This window comes from Pipistrellus kuhlii, unplaced genomic scaffold, assembly GCF_014108245.1.
Source record: "Pipistrellus kuhlii isolate mPipKuh1 unplaced genomic scaffold, mPipKuh1.p scaffold_m20_p_9, whole genome shotgun sequence".
Taxonomy (NCBI): Eukaryota; Metazoa; Chordata; class Mammalia; order Chiroptera; family Vespertilionidae; genus Pipistrellus; species Pipistrellus kuhlii.
This window is the reverse complement of record NW_023425595.1, coordinates 51,699,930-51,714,048: the sequence shown is the minus strand read 5'-3', so window position 1 is coordinate 51,714,048 and position 14,119 is coordinate 51,699,930.

The window sequence follows — 14,119 nt, the reverse complement described above, 5'->3', positions numbered from 1 at the left end:
AAGGTTTCTTTTAAATAAATACTTCAATAATTTGTGTTATTTTTGCAGTCTCTGAATGAGTGGTGATGTGGTCCATACGATGCAAAGAAATCATGCCTACACTCTGTATTCTTTCTCCTCCTGATACCTTTAAGCAGGATTTCAGTTTTATTCTTTTACAATAATACTAGAAGTCCATGGACCTTGGTTGCGGGCACATCCCCAGCAGGAAGTGTGCAGGAGGCAGCTGATCCATGTCTCTCTCCCACTGATGTTTTTAACTCTCTATCCCTCTCCCTTCCTCTCTGTAAAAAATCAATAAAACATATATATATTCCACAAAATTAAGCACACTGATGAATAGACAATATTAAAAAAGAAAAATATGCTTTTGGTTATGTTTTAAAAACTAAGGGAAAACATAGAAATGGCACTAAAACTCACCTCTTCCTCTCACATGCATGCCCCCTGGTCTGAACTGGCTTTTCCTTTTCTTCAGATGGACAAGGCTGACCGCACAGGCAATGGTAATACTTTCCGCTTGATCTGTCTCTTTTTGGGTGTTTCCCTTATATTAATAGTCAGAGAGTTGGCAAACTAGACCTGGGGTTAGGTATTGATTCAAACAAAAAATTGTTAGAGCTAGGAGGAAAGCTTCAGACTGGGGCAGGTTCCTGTAAGCCTCTGTCTGTCAGAGCCTAATACCTCTGGATCATCCCCTCCAGCGTTTCCTGACTGGATGCATTTGTGTTTTGTTTTGTTTTTGACTCAATTGCAATATCTTACTTAGTATTCTAGGAAGTCACATTTTGTTAACTCATGTAGAACAACATTATAATATTTAAAATGTATTATATATTGTAAGCCAAATCATGCTTGATATATGAATCTGGTACCTGTTAATATAACTTCCACTTCTCTTTCATTTTTTGAAGATTGTAACACTATTTGGCAGCAGAAAAACTCCAATATGTAGCATTAACATTTCCTTTTCCAATAACAGATAACCATAAACACAACTTTAAAAACAGCTCACATAATACTTAATATTGCATATCTTATAAAATAACTCCTAACATTAATGTTAGCAATATAATCAAATAAGTAAATATTATCTTATTACTAAAACTGTAATAATATCCCATGATAGTAACATTTTTGTAATATAAAAACCAATTCTAAACATATTAAATTTTATTATTTCAAAAATTCTACAAGGTAGTAAAATAGGTATTACTAACACAATTTAACTTATAAGAATTGCAGCAGTAAGAAGAAATCAATATTATAAAGCATAACCTAGAGCTAATTTACACATACATCTGCTTTTTATAAGAAAAATAGAAATCTGGACTTACTATCAATTACTATTGATGTCAAGGTACAAAGACTAAACTATAAAAGAAAAGTCAATATATAATTTTGCAAGTCATAATGATAAAATCATGAAGGAAAAGTTACAAAAAACTTAAAATTTAAAAAAGAATATTGAGAATAAGAAACTCTAGAACGTTGCAATGGAGTTTCAAGTAAGGGCTTATTTTTTCAGTCATCTGGTGCAAAGCATTCTAGAAAAAAAAATTAATTACAAATGATAAACAGCGTCTTCTGTGTACATGTTCTTTTTCACTTAGTGTGTTGTGAAAGTAATTATTATAATAAATTATGATGATTTTTTTATATGTATTCTTCCTAGTTTTATTTTAAGGTTGCTTTCTCAGTTACCAGTGATGGAATTTTCTCAGGTTGACCTGTAATTAAAGCCAATTATTATAGCCAGCTTATTATAGCATACATAAAAAGTCACAGCATATTTTACAGTAAAAGCAAAAGAAAGGACTTTGAAAATTTTATGTTCTTTGGATGTGATATGTCTTTAATAAGACAAAACAGATTCTCTTTCAGCTAGCGGGCATGACCTATTCTCCAGATTTCTTTTTTTAAAATATATTTTATTGATTTTTCACAGAGAGGAAAAGAGAGGAATAGAGAGTTAGAAATGTCGATGAGGGAGAATCATCGACCAGCTGCCTCTTGCACACCCCCTACTGGGGATGTGCCCGCAACCATGGTACATGCCCCCGACCGGAATTGAACCTGGGACCTTTCAGTCCGCAGGCCGACGCTCTATCCACTAAGCCAAACCAGTGCCGGCTCCAGATTTCTTTTTGATACTCTATGACCAAATATAAATGATTAGTGAGATGGAAATATAACCCCCAATTAATGGTTGTATAATTTTTATCTTCAACCAGGCATTTTGAGGTTAACCTGAAATAATCATAGTTATAATGTGAAACTAAATGAAAAGGAGTAAACCTTCTCCATGTTAATTATTCTTTTACTACTACCTCTTTTCATATGTAATTACATGGAGGAAAAAGAAGGCTCATTGTTATTACTATAGTTTATAGTCAATTAGTTATTTTCTTTATTTTGTCAATAATTTAAATCAAACTGTACACATAAATTCTACTTCCATTTATAGCATTTCACAAAAAACAATTGCGGTTGCATGCAGTCAATCTTCTACCAATCACTGTTCTAGGATGTCGTAGAAAGAAATATTTTAATGGCATGATTATAAGAATTTAATATTTAGGAATTAATTAAAGAAAAAAGATATTTCTACAAAAATATAAATTTTAAAGGGGTAAATATAAGAACCTATGATCTAAGGGAATTAACAGAAAGACAGATAGTAAAACAGATGCAAATAAGGAAATAAATATATTTGCATTAAAGATATATCCCTAGGTAATTATACCTTTCAACAATCAAATAATATTTTATAAAACATGGGCTTATATTTAAAGGAATAGTAGAGGGGAGCAATGGAGGAGGGAAAAAATGAGGAACATTTGTAATAATATGAACAATAAAGATTTATTAAAAAAAATAAAAAATAGAGGAATAGTGGGGCAAATAATTGATAAAAAAGATTTTATATGAGTAATGTAATTATAAACCATAATCTTGTGTTTTATATTTTAAATTCAAACTATAGTTTTATAATGTAACATATTGAAAGAGATAAATTTAAAATGTTTAATAAGACTCATACTACTTCATGGACACAATACTAAATATATTTTTTAATTATTCATTACATCGTTAATGTATAATAATGTATTATAACTTATGTATAAAGCAACACGATGACATTTTCTAAAAAATAAATGTACCAAATGTTTATAAAGTAAACTTGCCAAATTTAAAACTTCACCATACTATTAATAGCTCCTCAGATGCCTCTTTTATAAACACTAACTTCTAATTAACCTCAAACTGCTAACTGTAACACTATAAAATAATACAACTGTCCTTGAATTTTATAAATAACTAGAGGCCTAGTGCATAAATTCATGCAGAGATGGGGTCAGGCCAGCAGCATAAGGTCAGGGCTGGGCTTGCTGGGGGAAAAGGATGCAAATGATTGGATGGCAGGCCCTACTCCCAATTGGGGTGGGGGTGGGGATAAAGGGTGGGGCCAAACAGAAGGAGAGACTGGGGGCCAATCAGGGTGATGGGAGCCCATAGGGGGCAGGGCCAGCCATGGGGAGGGGCTGCAGGAAATTGGCTGGCCAGCCCTGCCCCCTGTTGGGGTGGGGTGGTGTCATCAGGGGTGGGCTGGTGGGGGGAGAATCTGCAGGCCTAAAGTGGATCAGAGGCTGGTGACGTGGGGGGAGGGGAGGGAACATTTGGCCAGCCACTCTGCTTGTGATGGAGAGACTCCAATCAGGGGCAGGCCTGCAGGAGCCAAGCCTGTGAGGTTGGCTGGCCCCAACCCCTGATTGGGCCAGTTCGATGGCCACAGTCAGCACCATAGTGACTAGTTGTTATGGTTGTTATGGCCATGATGGTTGCTGGCGCTCTCTCTCTCTCTCTCTCTCTCTCTCTCTCTCTCTCTCTATATATATATATATATATATATACACACACACACACACACACACACACACACACACACACACATATATATATATATATATATAGAATATGCTCTTTTTGAAAAATATATTTTTATATATTTCAAAGAGAGAGAGGGAAAAAGAGAAACATTGATGAGTGAGCAGCATCAGGGGGCTGCCTCCTGCATGCCCCCTACTGGGGGTCAAGCCTGAAACCTGGGCCTGTGTCCTTGACCAGGAATGGAACTAGGACAGGATGATAATCAACTGAGCCATACTGATCAGGGCAAATGGCTTTTTTGGGTCTGGCGTATTTGTCTCAATATTTTTTTAGTGTGAAATATATTCGTATTTTTGTGTTTGATTATAGTTGATTCATTTTTACTTTCATATAATATTACATTTAAATAATGGGCTAAAATATATTTACTCATTCAGGAGCTAATGGATATCTGATTGTTTATAGCTTATGATTATTTCAAACATTACACCTAAATATAATTCTTCATATCTTTTGGTGAACATATGTGCAAATAACTTTTGAGTACATAACTTGACATTTGTTCAATTTCAGTAAAAATATTGTCAGGTAGTTTCTAAAAACAATGAAAACAATTTACATATCATCCAGACCTTACTGGCCTGGTCTGCCCCAACTGTCCTCCTCTGCTGACCTGGACACCCCTAACTGCTCACAACTGCCCTCCATATCATCCAGAAGTGTATGATTTTGTAAATAGTTTCACATCTCTGTAAAAATTGTTATATTTATTTTGTTTTTCAATTTAATCATTCTCCAGTGTATACAATGATATCAAATTAGTTTTAATTTGAAACCCCCTTGAAGACTAATAAATATCAAGATCTTTGCATATGTTTAATAATAATAGATATCTTCTATAAAATGCCTCTTCATGTTTTTTGTTTGTTTTTTATTTTATTTTTGTTTGTTTGTTTGTTTTTTGATTTTTTTACAGAGAGGAAGAGAGTTAGAAACATCAATGAGATAGATTCATCGACCAGTTGCCTCTTGCACACCTCCTACTGGGCATGTGCCCGCAACCAAGGTACATGCCCTTGACCGGAATTGAACCCGGGACCTTTCAGTCCACAGGCCGACGCTCTATCCATTGAGCCAAACCAGTTTCGGCTGCCTCTTCAAGTTTTAGCATATTTTTTTTGGTGAGATTTCTGCCTTTTATGTTAATTAGAGGCCTGGTGCATGAAATTAGTGCATGGGCGGGGGTCTCTCAGGCCACCCTGCACCCTCTCCAATCTAGGACCCTTCAAGGGATGTTTGTCTGCCTGTTTAGGCCCGATCCCACTTGGATAGGGCCTAAATGAACAGTTGGACATCCCTCTCAAGACTGCTGGCTCCCAACAATTCGCCTGCCTGACTTCCTGATTGCCCCTAATTGCTTCTGCCTGCCAGCCTAATCACCCCCTAACCACTCCCCTGCCAGCTGATCAATGTCTAACTGCTCCCCAGCCAGCCTGATTGCCCCTAACTGCCCTCCCCTGCTGGCCAGGTCACCCCTAACTACCCTCCCTTGTCAGTATGGTCGCCCCTAATTGTCTTCCTCTGCAGGCCTACTTGTCCCCAACTGCCCTTCCCTGCTGGCCCAGTCATCACTAACTGCCTTCCCCTGCAGGTTTACCACCCCACCCCACCCCCACTGTCTTCTCCTGCAGGCCTTGCTCCCCCCCCCCCCACTTCCCTTCCCTGCAGGCCTGCCCCCCCCACCCCCCAATTGCCCTTTCCTGCAGGCCTGGGTCCCCTCCAACCATCCTCCCTTACTGGCCTGGTCTGCCCCAAATGCCCTCCTCTGCTGGCCTGGTCACTCCTAACTGCCCACAACTGCCCTCCCCTACAGGCCATCTTGTGTCCACACAGGGGCAGCCATTTTGTGTCTTGGAGTGATAGTCAATTTGAATATTACTATTTTATTAGATAGAACTAGAAGTCTGGTGCATGAATTCATGCACAGATGGGGTCACTTCACTTGGTTGGCAATCAGGGCTGATTGGGGCTGTAGGAGGTTGACCAGGAAAAGGGACTGCAGGAGGTTGGCTGGCAGCCTCGATTGGGATCATTGGGGTCAGCAAGCTAGAGGGGAAGACTGCGGGAGGTTGTCTGGCTGCTGGAAATCGGCTGTGGGAGAGCACTGACCTCCAGGGAGCAGCTCCTACATTGAGTGTCTGCCCCCTGGTGGTCGGAGAGCATCATAGTGACCAATTAATCCATCATTCGCTCATTTGATCACTTATATGATTTTTACTTATATCACTATTTACATTTACATCCTATATAATAAAGAGCTAATATGCTAATTAGACCAAACAGAAGAATGACCTTCCAGACAACCTTCCAGATGAAGCCAGGGATGCGAGGGCCAGCCAAGCCTGCGAGGGGCTGCGAGAGCAGGCTGAGGCAACCAGAGCTGCAAGGGCCAAGCGCTTGCATGAGTTTTGTGCATGAGACCTCTAGTTTTATATATAATTTTTGTCATAAATATAAATGCACCTTAAACATCTCTCATTCTCTGTCCTAACTTTCTTCTCTCTCTCTCTTTTTTTTTTAATGTATTTTATTGATTTTACATAGAGAGAAATTGAGAGGGATAGAGAGTTAGAAACGTTGATGAGAGAGAAACATGGACAAACTGCCACTTGCACACCTCCCACCGGAGATGTCCCCACAACCAAGGCTCATGCCCTTGACTGGAATCGAACCTGGGATCTTTCAGTCCGCAGACCGACGCTCTATCCACTGAGCCTAACCAGTTTCAGCCACTTTCTTCTCTTTTAATAGTCTCTTCTGATGAATAGAATTTAATTTTTTCTTAAAGATATTTATACTGTATATGTGATTGGGTTTAGAGCTTTTAGTGTCCCAGATAAAAAATTTTAGCCTCCTCAGCATCATTGCAAGCATTGGATATTGTCAGTGTTCCAGACTTTGGCCATTCTAACAGGCATGTATTGGTATTTCATTATTGCTTTAATTTGAATTTTGGCAATGAGATAAGCTATATTGTATCTTTTCAAATGCTTATTTTCTATTCATACATATCTTTTGATGAGACGCCTGTTAGGATCTTTTTTTTAAAAATTGGATTGCTTATTTTCTTATTGTGTTGTGAAAGTTCCTTTTACACATTTTAGATAAGAGTCCTTTGTTACATTTACCTTTTGCAAATATTTCTTCCAGCCCCTGGCTTGTCTTCTAATTCTCTTTCTATTGTCTTTCATCGAGCAGAAGTTTTTATCTATGTATCTATCTATCTATGCATTTATATGTCTTATAATGAAGTTCAATTTATCAATTCTTTTTTTCATGAATTACACCTTTGGTGTTATATCTAAAAAAGACATTGCTATACCAATTCTCATACAAAATCCATTAGATTTTCTCCTACATTATCCTCAAGAAGTTTTATAGTTCCATGTTTTAAATTTAGGTCTGTGCTCAGTTTTGAGTTAATTGTTGTGAAGAGTATAAGGTCTGTGTCTAAATTTTCATATTAATTTTGTATATGAATATTTACTTGTTCCAGAATCATTTGTTGAAAAGTATATCTCTGTTCCATTGTATTGCCTTAGCTCCTTTGAAAAAATCATTTGTCTGTATTTATGTGGGTCTGTTTCTGGGCTCTCTATTTTGTTTCACTGATCTGTTTTCCTACTCTTTCACCATACCAGTGTGATGTACACTGTTTTGATGATTGCTGCTGTGTAGGACATCTTAAAGTTGGGAAGATAAATCCTCCAAATTTGTTCTTCTTTTTCAATATTCTGTTGGCTATTCTGGGCCTTTTGTCTCTCTGTATAATTTAGAATCAGTTTGTTGATACTTATAAAATAACTTTCTGAATTTTGATTGAGATTTCATTGAATCTATAGATCAAGTTAGTAAGAAGTGACATCTTGACAGTATTGAGTCTTCCATCCATGAACATGGAATGTCTCTCCATTTATTTTGTTTTTAGATTTTGTTCATTAAAGTTTTGCAGTTTTATTTACGTAGATCCTGTACATAATTAGTGAGATTTATACTGATGTATTTCAGTTTTTTTGGATGCTAATGTAAAAGGTGTTATTCTTTCAATTTCAACTTCTACTTGTTCTTTGCTGGTATACAGAATAGCAAGTAACATTTGTATATTAACCAAACTTGTTATAGTATACAGCAATCTTGTTATAAATTCTTATTAGTTAAAGGGTTTTGTATATAGCAATCTTGTTATAATTTCTTGTTAGTTAAAGGGTTTTGCTGTTGATTCTTTTGAATTTTATACATAGATTACTTATAACCTGCAAATAATGACAGTTTCATTTCTTCTATCCTAATCTATATACATTTTAAATTTCTTTTCACATATTAACTAGTTTAAAAGGTGTGGTGAGAGGGGATATCCTTGCTGGTACTCTATGCACTCAGAGAAACTTCTTTGGTAATAAACTGTAGAAGCGTTTCCTGAAAGTACAGTCTTTGGTCTGCTTTTTTCATCTAAATCAATATTCACAGACTATTAGTGGAGCATATCAGTGTCTATTCATACTGAATAATATAGGGTACCATGGGATTTCAATCTATCATCTGGTTTTTGTGTTTTATTGGTTCATCTGTGTTCACCTATACTTATTTTCTACTTACTTTTTTTTCTCTATTGATTAAGAAATTGTGTTATTATATCCCCATTGCCCCCTCATATGTGTTATTATATCCCCATTGCCCCCTCACCTCTCCTCTCATGCCCTTACCACCCTGCTGTCTGTGTCCATTGGTTAGGCTTTTTATCCATGCATTCAAGTTCTTTGGTTGATCTCTTTCCCTTACCCCCACCCTCCCAAGCCTTCCCTCTAAAGTTTGATGATTAATGCTTCTCTGTCTTTGGATCTGTTTTTGTTCATCAGTTTGTATTGTTCATTATACTCCACAAATTAGTGAGATCATGTGATATTTATCTTTCTCCATCTGACTTACACACATAAAAACTTACGCACACACATCCAGATATATATGTTGAAGAATATAAGAATATGAAATTAACTTTGTGAGTTATATGCATTTATACATTTTGAAGAGATAATATGTTTTATTGAAATGTCATTATAATTTTAATAATATTAGTAATGTTGTCTCACACATACTAAAACAAAAATAATAGGATGGTATATAATATGTAAATAGCATTACTTCTCTTTATTATTTGAAAAACATAAAACCTCTTAAATTTTGCAATTTAAAAAGAATAAATGCAAAATTACTGACTACATGGCTACATAGCAATGATTTTACAAACATTTTAAAGTGATGAAACAAAAATAACAATATTGTGAAAACAATATACTGCAACTAAGCTTTTTTATGATGAGTAATCAACAACTAAGTTTTATTCAAAACTCCAATTAATGTCATTGTGCCTTTGTTACTTTGGCTAGAAAACAGCAACAATTTTCAACATCATATACAATTTACTCTGGTGAATGAGGACAGAATTATGTAGGGAATAATTAAAAAGCATAAATGGAAGAAAAAGCAATAATATTAGTTATATGTCAGAATTAAAAAGATTGAGCAAAATGTTTTATTTTATAGCTAATGGTACTGCACTTTATAATCATGCATAAATACAAATTATATATTTGGTTAATAATATAACTACTATAATGCATAATAACTTGAGCAATGTGTTATCCTTCTCCTGAAATAAGAAAATTGATATTGTACAATGCTATTAAAAAATAAACATGATCATTGGAATAAAAACCTGCATATATATGACTTCTCATCACTAAACAACACTGGTTGATTTCATAACCTATATATCCCTAAAATACAAAGATAATTACGCTATCTCCAGTATAAAATCTACTGATAAAATATGGTGAGATATACTTAAGTCTTTAAAGAAAACCTAACTTTGATTTTATTTGGCCATATTTGGCACCCTGAACTAGGTAAATACTAGACATACCTGGCTTCCTGATGGGCACCATCTATGTAGCTGGTTTTTGCTTTAAATAACTTGTAGTGCAGTAAGAAAGCCAGCTTGCATACTATACTAGGCTTTTGTACTTCCTCTTTGTGGTTACTAGATTTTCCAAGTTTTGGGGGATTAGTCTGCTGAGCTCCCAGATTTACAACTTCCTTTGAGATGTGAATGACCAATTACTATATGCATGGCAAGTTTAGTGTAATCATCTGAATACAATATGGAAACTCTAGAAAAATTGAGTTAATGCTCCAGACCATAAGGCTATCAGAAAAATCTGGAAACTCTCCTTGCTCTGTTCCTTATCTAAACTCTACATGTATGTTAATAATAATTTAGCTAAAATACATTTATCACTTTCCATATTGTACTTAAGCTTATAACATTAAAAATATTAATTTAATTAAGCAGGGAGGAATGATTTATAAATGCATAATTAAATTATTTTACATGTTTGTGGAATCATAAATTAGAAAGGTTGTTTACTTCTCAGAATTGCTGAGAAACTAAATCAAATAATTGATATAAACTTTCTAATAATAAATTAAACATCCATATTAGATTTCTGATGCTACTCATCTTTCATCATTTATTATTTTCTACCAGTGTTCCCTTTTTAGTCAGCTAAATGAAGGACAATGATATTCATGATATAGTACTAAGTTCAAGGATGACTGTATCATTCATGAAAATATTGAGAAAGAGCAACTGACTCATTGCATTAATATCTTACTGCTGTTGTAACAAAAAGCTGCCAACTTGGCGGCTAAAAACAACATGGATTTAGTATCTGTTTTATTTACTAAATTTCAGTTTTATAGTTCAGAAGTCTGCAACAAGTTCACTCAGCTAAAATCAAGATGCAGTCATGATGTATTTATTCTAGGGGAAAAGCTATGTTCTTTTTCTAAAGTTCTAGAGTCATTCCTTGACTCAGGGACCCATTCCTCTATCTTCAAAACTTCTGACAATTCACTTTCTCACACTGTGTCCCTGAGACACAGTTTTCATTTTCAAATCCTCTTCCCTGACTCTGAGTCACAGTCCTAAATCTTACTTCCATTTTTAAAAGATCACTGTGATTACATTGGGTTCATCTATATAATGCAGGATAATCTTTCCATGGTACCATTAGCTGTTCAGCAACTTAAATTTTATCTGCAACCTTCATTTCTCTTTGCACATAACAAATATTTATAGATTCTTGGGATTAGGAGGTAGACATCTTTGAGGTGCCATTATTTTGCCTGCCACACATGCTGAAACTTAATAGAAGTGCTAAAAATTGCAAAAATAAATAGATGAGACATTATTGGTTAAAATTTTGGAGGAAAACAATTTCATTGAATATCAACATTCAAAATAAATAAAGTTAATGGTAAAGCTCCAAATTTATATATATTTTATATATCTAACATATACATATGAAGATTATCTACTAAACTAGAGGCCTAGTGCACAAAATTCATGCAAGAGTAGGTCTTCCTTCCCCTGGCTGCCAGCACCAGCATCCCTCTGGCACCTGGGACACAGGCTGGCTTCCTTCCAGCCACCAGCAGGCACCCAGGACCCAGGCTTCCATCCATATGGAAGTCTGGCCTAATTAGCATATTTCCATTTTATTATTATGGATTGTTTCAGGGGTCCTCAAACTTTTTAAAGTGGGGGCCAGATCACAGTCCCTCAGAGAGCTGGAGGGCCGGTCTATATGAACTACTAATTCCTACTGTAACACCTCAGCTGCGCTCACTGCCCAAAAAACCTGGCGGGCCGGATCAGACTTCTCTGCGGGCCGCATGTGGCCCGCGGGCCGTAGTTTGAAGACGCCTGGTTTAAATCTTAAGCCATATAAAGAGAAGATGTTGATGTCAAAATATTATTCCTCTAAATCTGTGGCTTAGTACAAGTTTATTTAATTATAATTATAAACTAGCAAAGTTTAGCTAGTTTACCCTTCATTGTAAGGGTAAAATTGAGATATTTGGAGTAGGGGGAGCAGTCACATGGGAACTAGTAGAAATCCTGTAATCGCAATGTTCACACCAAGTAATACTAAGCACATAAAAATAGCATTCTTGCTGAATGAAAAAAGCATCCTGTCATTTTTATTTAATATACTCTATCCTTCAACTGCAGGGCCTGACTTGAGGGTAAGTTATTATGGGAAAGTAAAAGCATCAATCTTTTTTGTAGCCCTTACACTCTGATGGATGAGCAGAGTTAGATTCCAGGTCATGCCAACCAAGACAATTACAATTCAAGGGAAATACTGGAAGCCAGTGTCAATGAAAAACATGCATGTAATATTTAAACAATCAACATTCAGTTATTTTTTAATAATTTATCATGACCATGTGAAATTCATTTTATGTTATTTACCATATAATAAATTAAAGGTAAAATGCGTGATTATTTAAATTATTACTGAAAAAATTATTTGACAATATTCAACAACCATTCATGAAAAGAATCTTAATAATTTGTAAATATATAGAGACTTATTTAACCTGATAAAAGTCACCCACAAAAATCATTATTACAAAATATAGGAACTAAATTGCTGGTGAAATGTAATTATTATTCCCTCAAAATTGTGACGAAGTCATTTGTGCCATGTTATCACCAATTTAATTTTTTATTTTGATTAAATACTAGCGAGTTAAGTGAAAAGGCAAAAGATATATAGTCATTTAAAACTTATCTACATACATATAAAAGCTCAGCAAGTAAATGGCAAAAAAAAAATACCAGAATAATCATTCAACCAGTTGCTATGACATGCACTGACCACCGGGTGGGGGATACACTCAATACAGGAGCTTCCCTCTGGTGGTCAGTGTGCTTCCACAGTGGGAGTGCCGATTGGCTGACCAGGATGAGTGCTGCTCCCACAGCATGCTGACCCTGCAGGCCATACCCCTCACTAGTGCACAAATCCATGCACTGGGCCTCTAGTTTTAAAATAATTTTACATAAGACTTACAAAGACAATACAGAAAATTCCCATATATATTCCTTAGCCAGGTTCCACTAAATTTAACATCTAAAATAATTATAGCACATTTTTCAAAAATGAAGTAACTAACATTATTATCATACAACTAACTAAATTTTGTATTTTATTTATCTTTTATCAGTTTCCCCAGGAATGTCCTTTTCCTGTTCCTGCATCTACAAATTAGGATATCAGCATTTTTTTATTTTTTATTTTTTGTCTCCTTTGAATCTGTGAATGTTCCTGAGACTTTACCTATTTTTTGTGAGCTTGACATATCTGTATAATATTGGTCAGGTATTCTGTTGAATGTCCCTGAATATAGATTTGTTGCTGGTGATTTTAATATAGATCATTTGGTTAAGTTAGTGTGTGCCAGGTGTCTCCACTGCAAAATTGTTATTATCTCCTATCATTTGTATTTGTTAAAGGAAAGTCACTAATTCCAAGTTCCATTCAAAAAGAGGTAATTAAAGTCTATTCTTGAAAGGAGGACTATCCTATATAATAAAAAGCTAATATGCAAATTGAGCAAAAGGCAGAACAATTGGTCTCTATGACTTGCACTAACTCCAGGGGGCAGATGCTCAACAGAGGAGCTGCCCCCTGGTGGTCAGTGAGCTCCCAAGGGGGAGTGCTGCTCAGCCAGAAGCCGGGCTCATGGCTGGTGAGCACAGCTGCCATGGTGGAGTTGCTTCTGCCTCTGTGGCAGTGCTAAGGCTGTCCAACTGATGGGGAGTGGGTCTGAACCATCAGTTAGACATCCCCCGAGGGCTCCTGGACTGCAAGAGGGCGCAAGAGGGCACAAGCCAAGCTGAGGGACACCCTCCCTCCAAGTACACAAATTTTGTGCTCCAGGTCTCCAGGAAAAATATATGGGGGTATTTTAAAACAACCACAGTAATTGACAAGTATTTGGGGGGAAATACTCAGAAGCTATAAACCATCTTCTTTCTACTTAAAATCCAGCTCTAATATTAACATTTCTCAGTGGATCTTGGCTGTAGTATTCCAGTATACTAGTTGTAATTTTCTATTTCCCTTTATGATTGTACATTTATTAATTGGAATCATTCCATAAAGATTTGTTCTGTTTGTCTCCTTTTTTAATTTAACTTTTTATTTATAACACTATGAGTCATGGATATCTATAAAATTATTTGGTTCATAATTCAATGTTATGATTTTTTTTGTTTGTTTCTGAAGACCTTAGCAAAATACATTTAAGATTCATC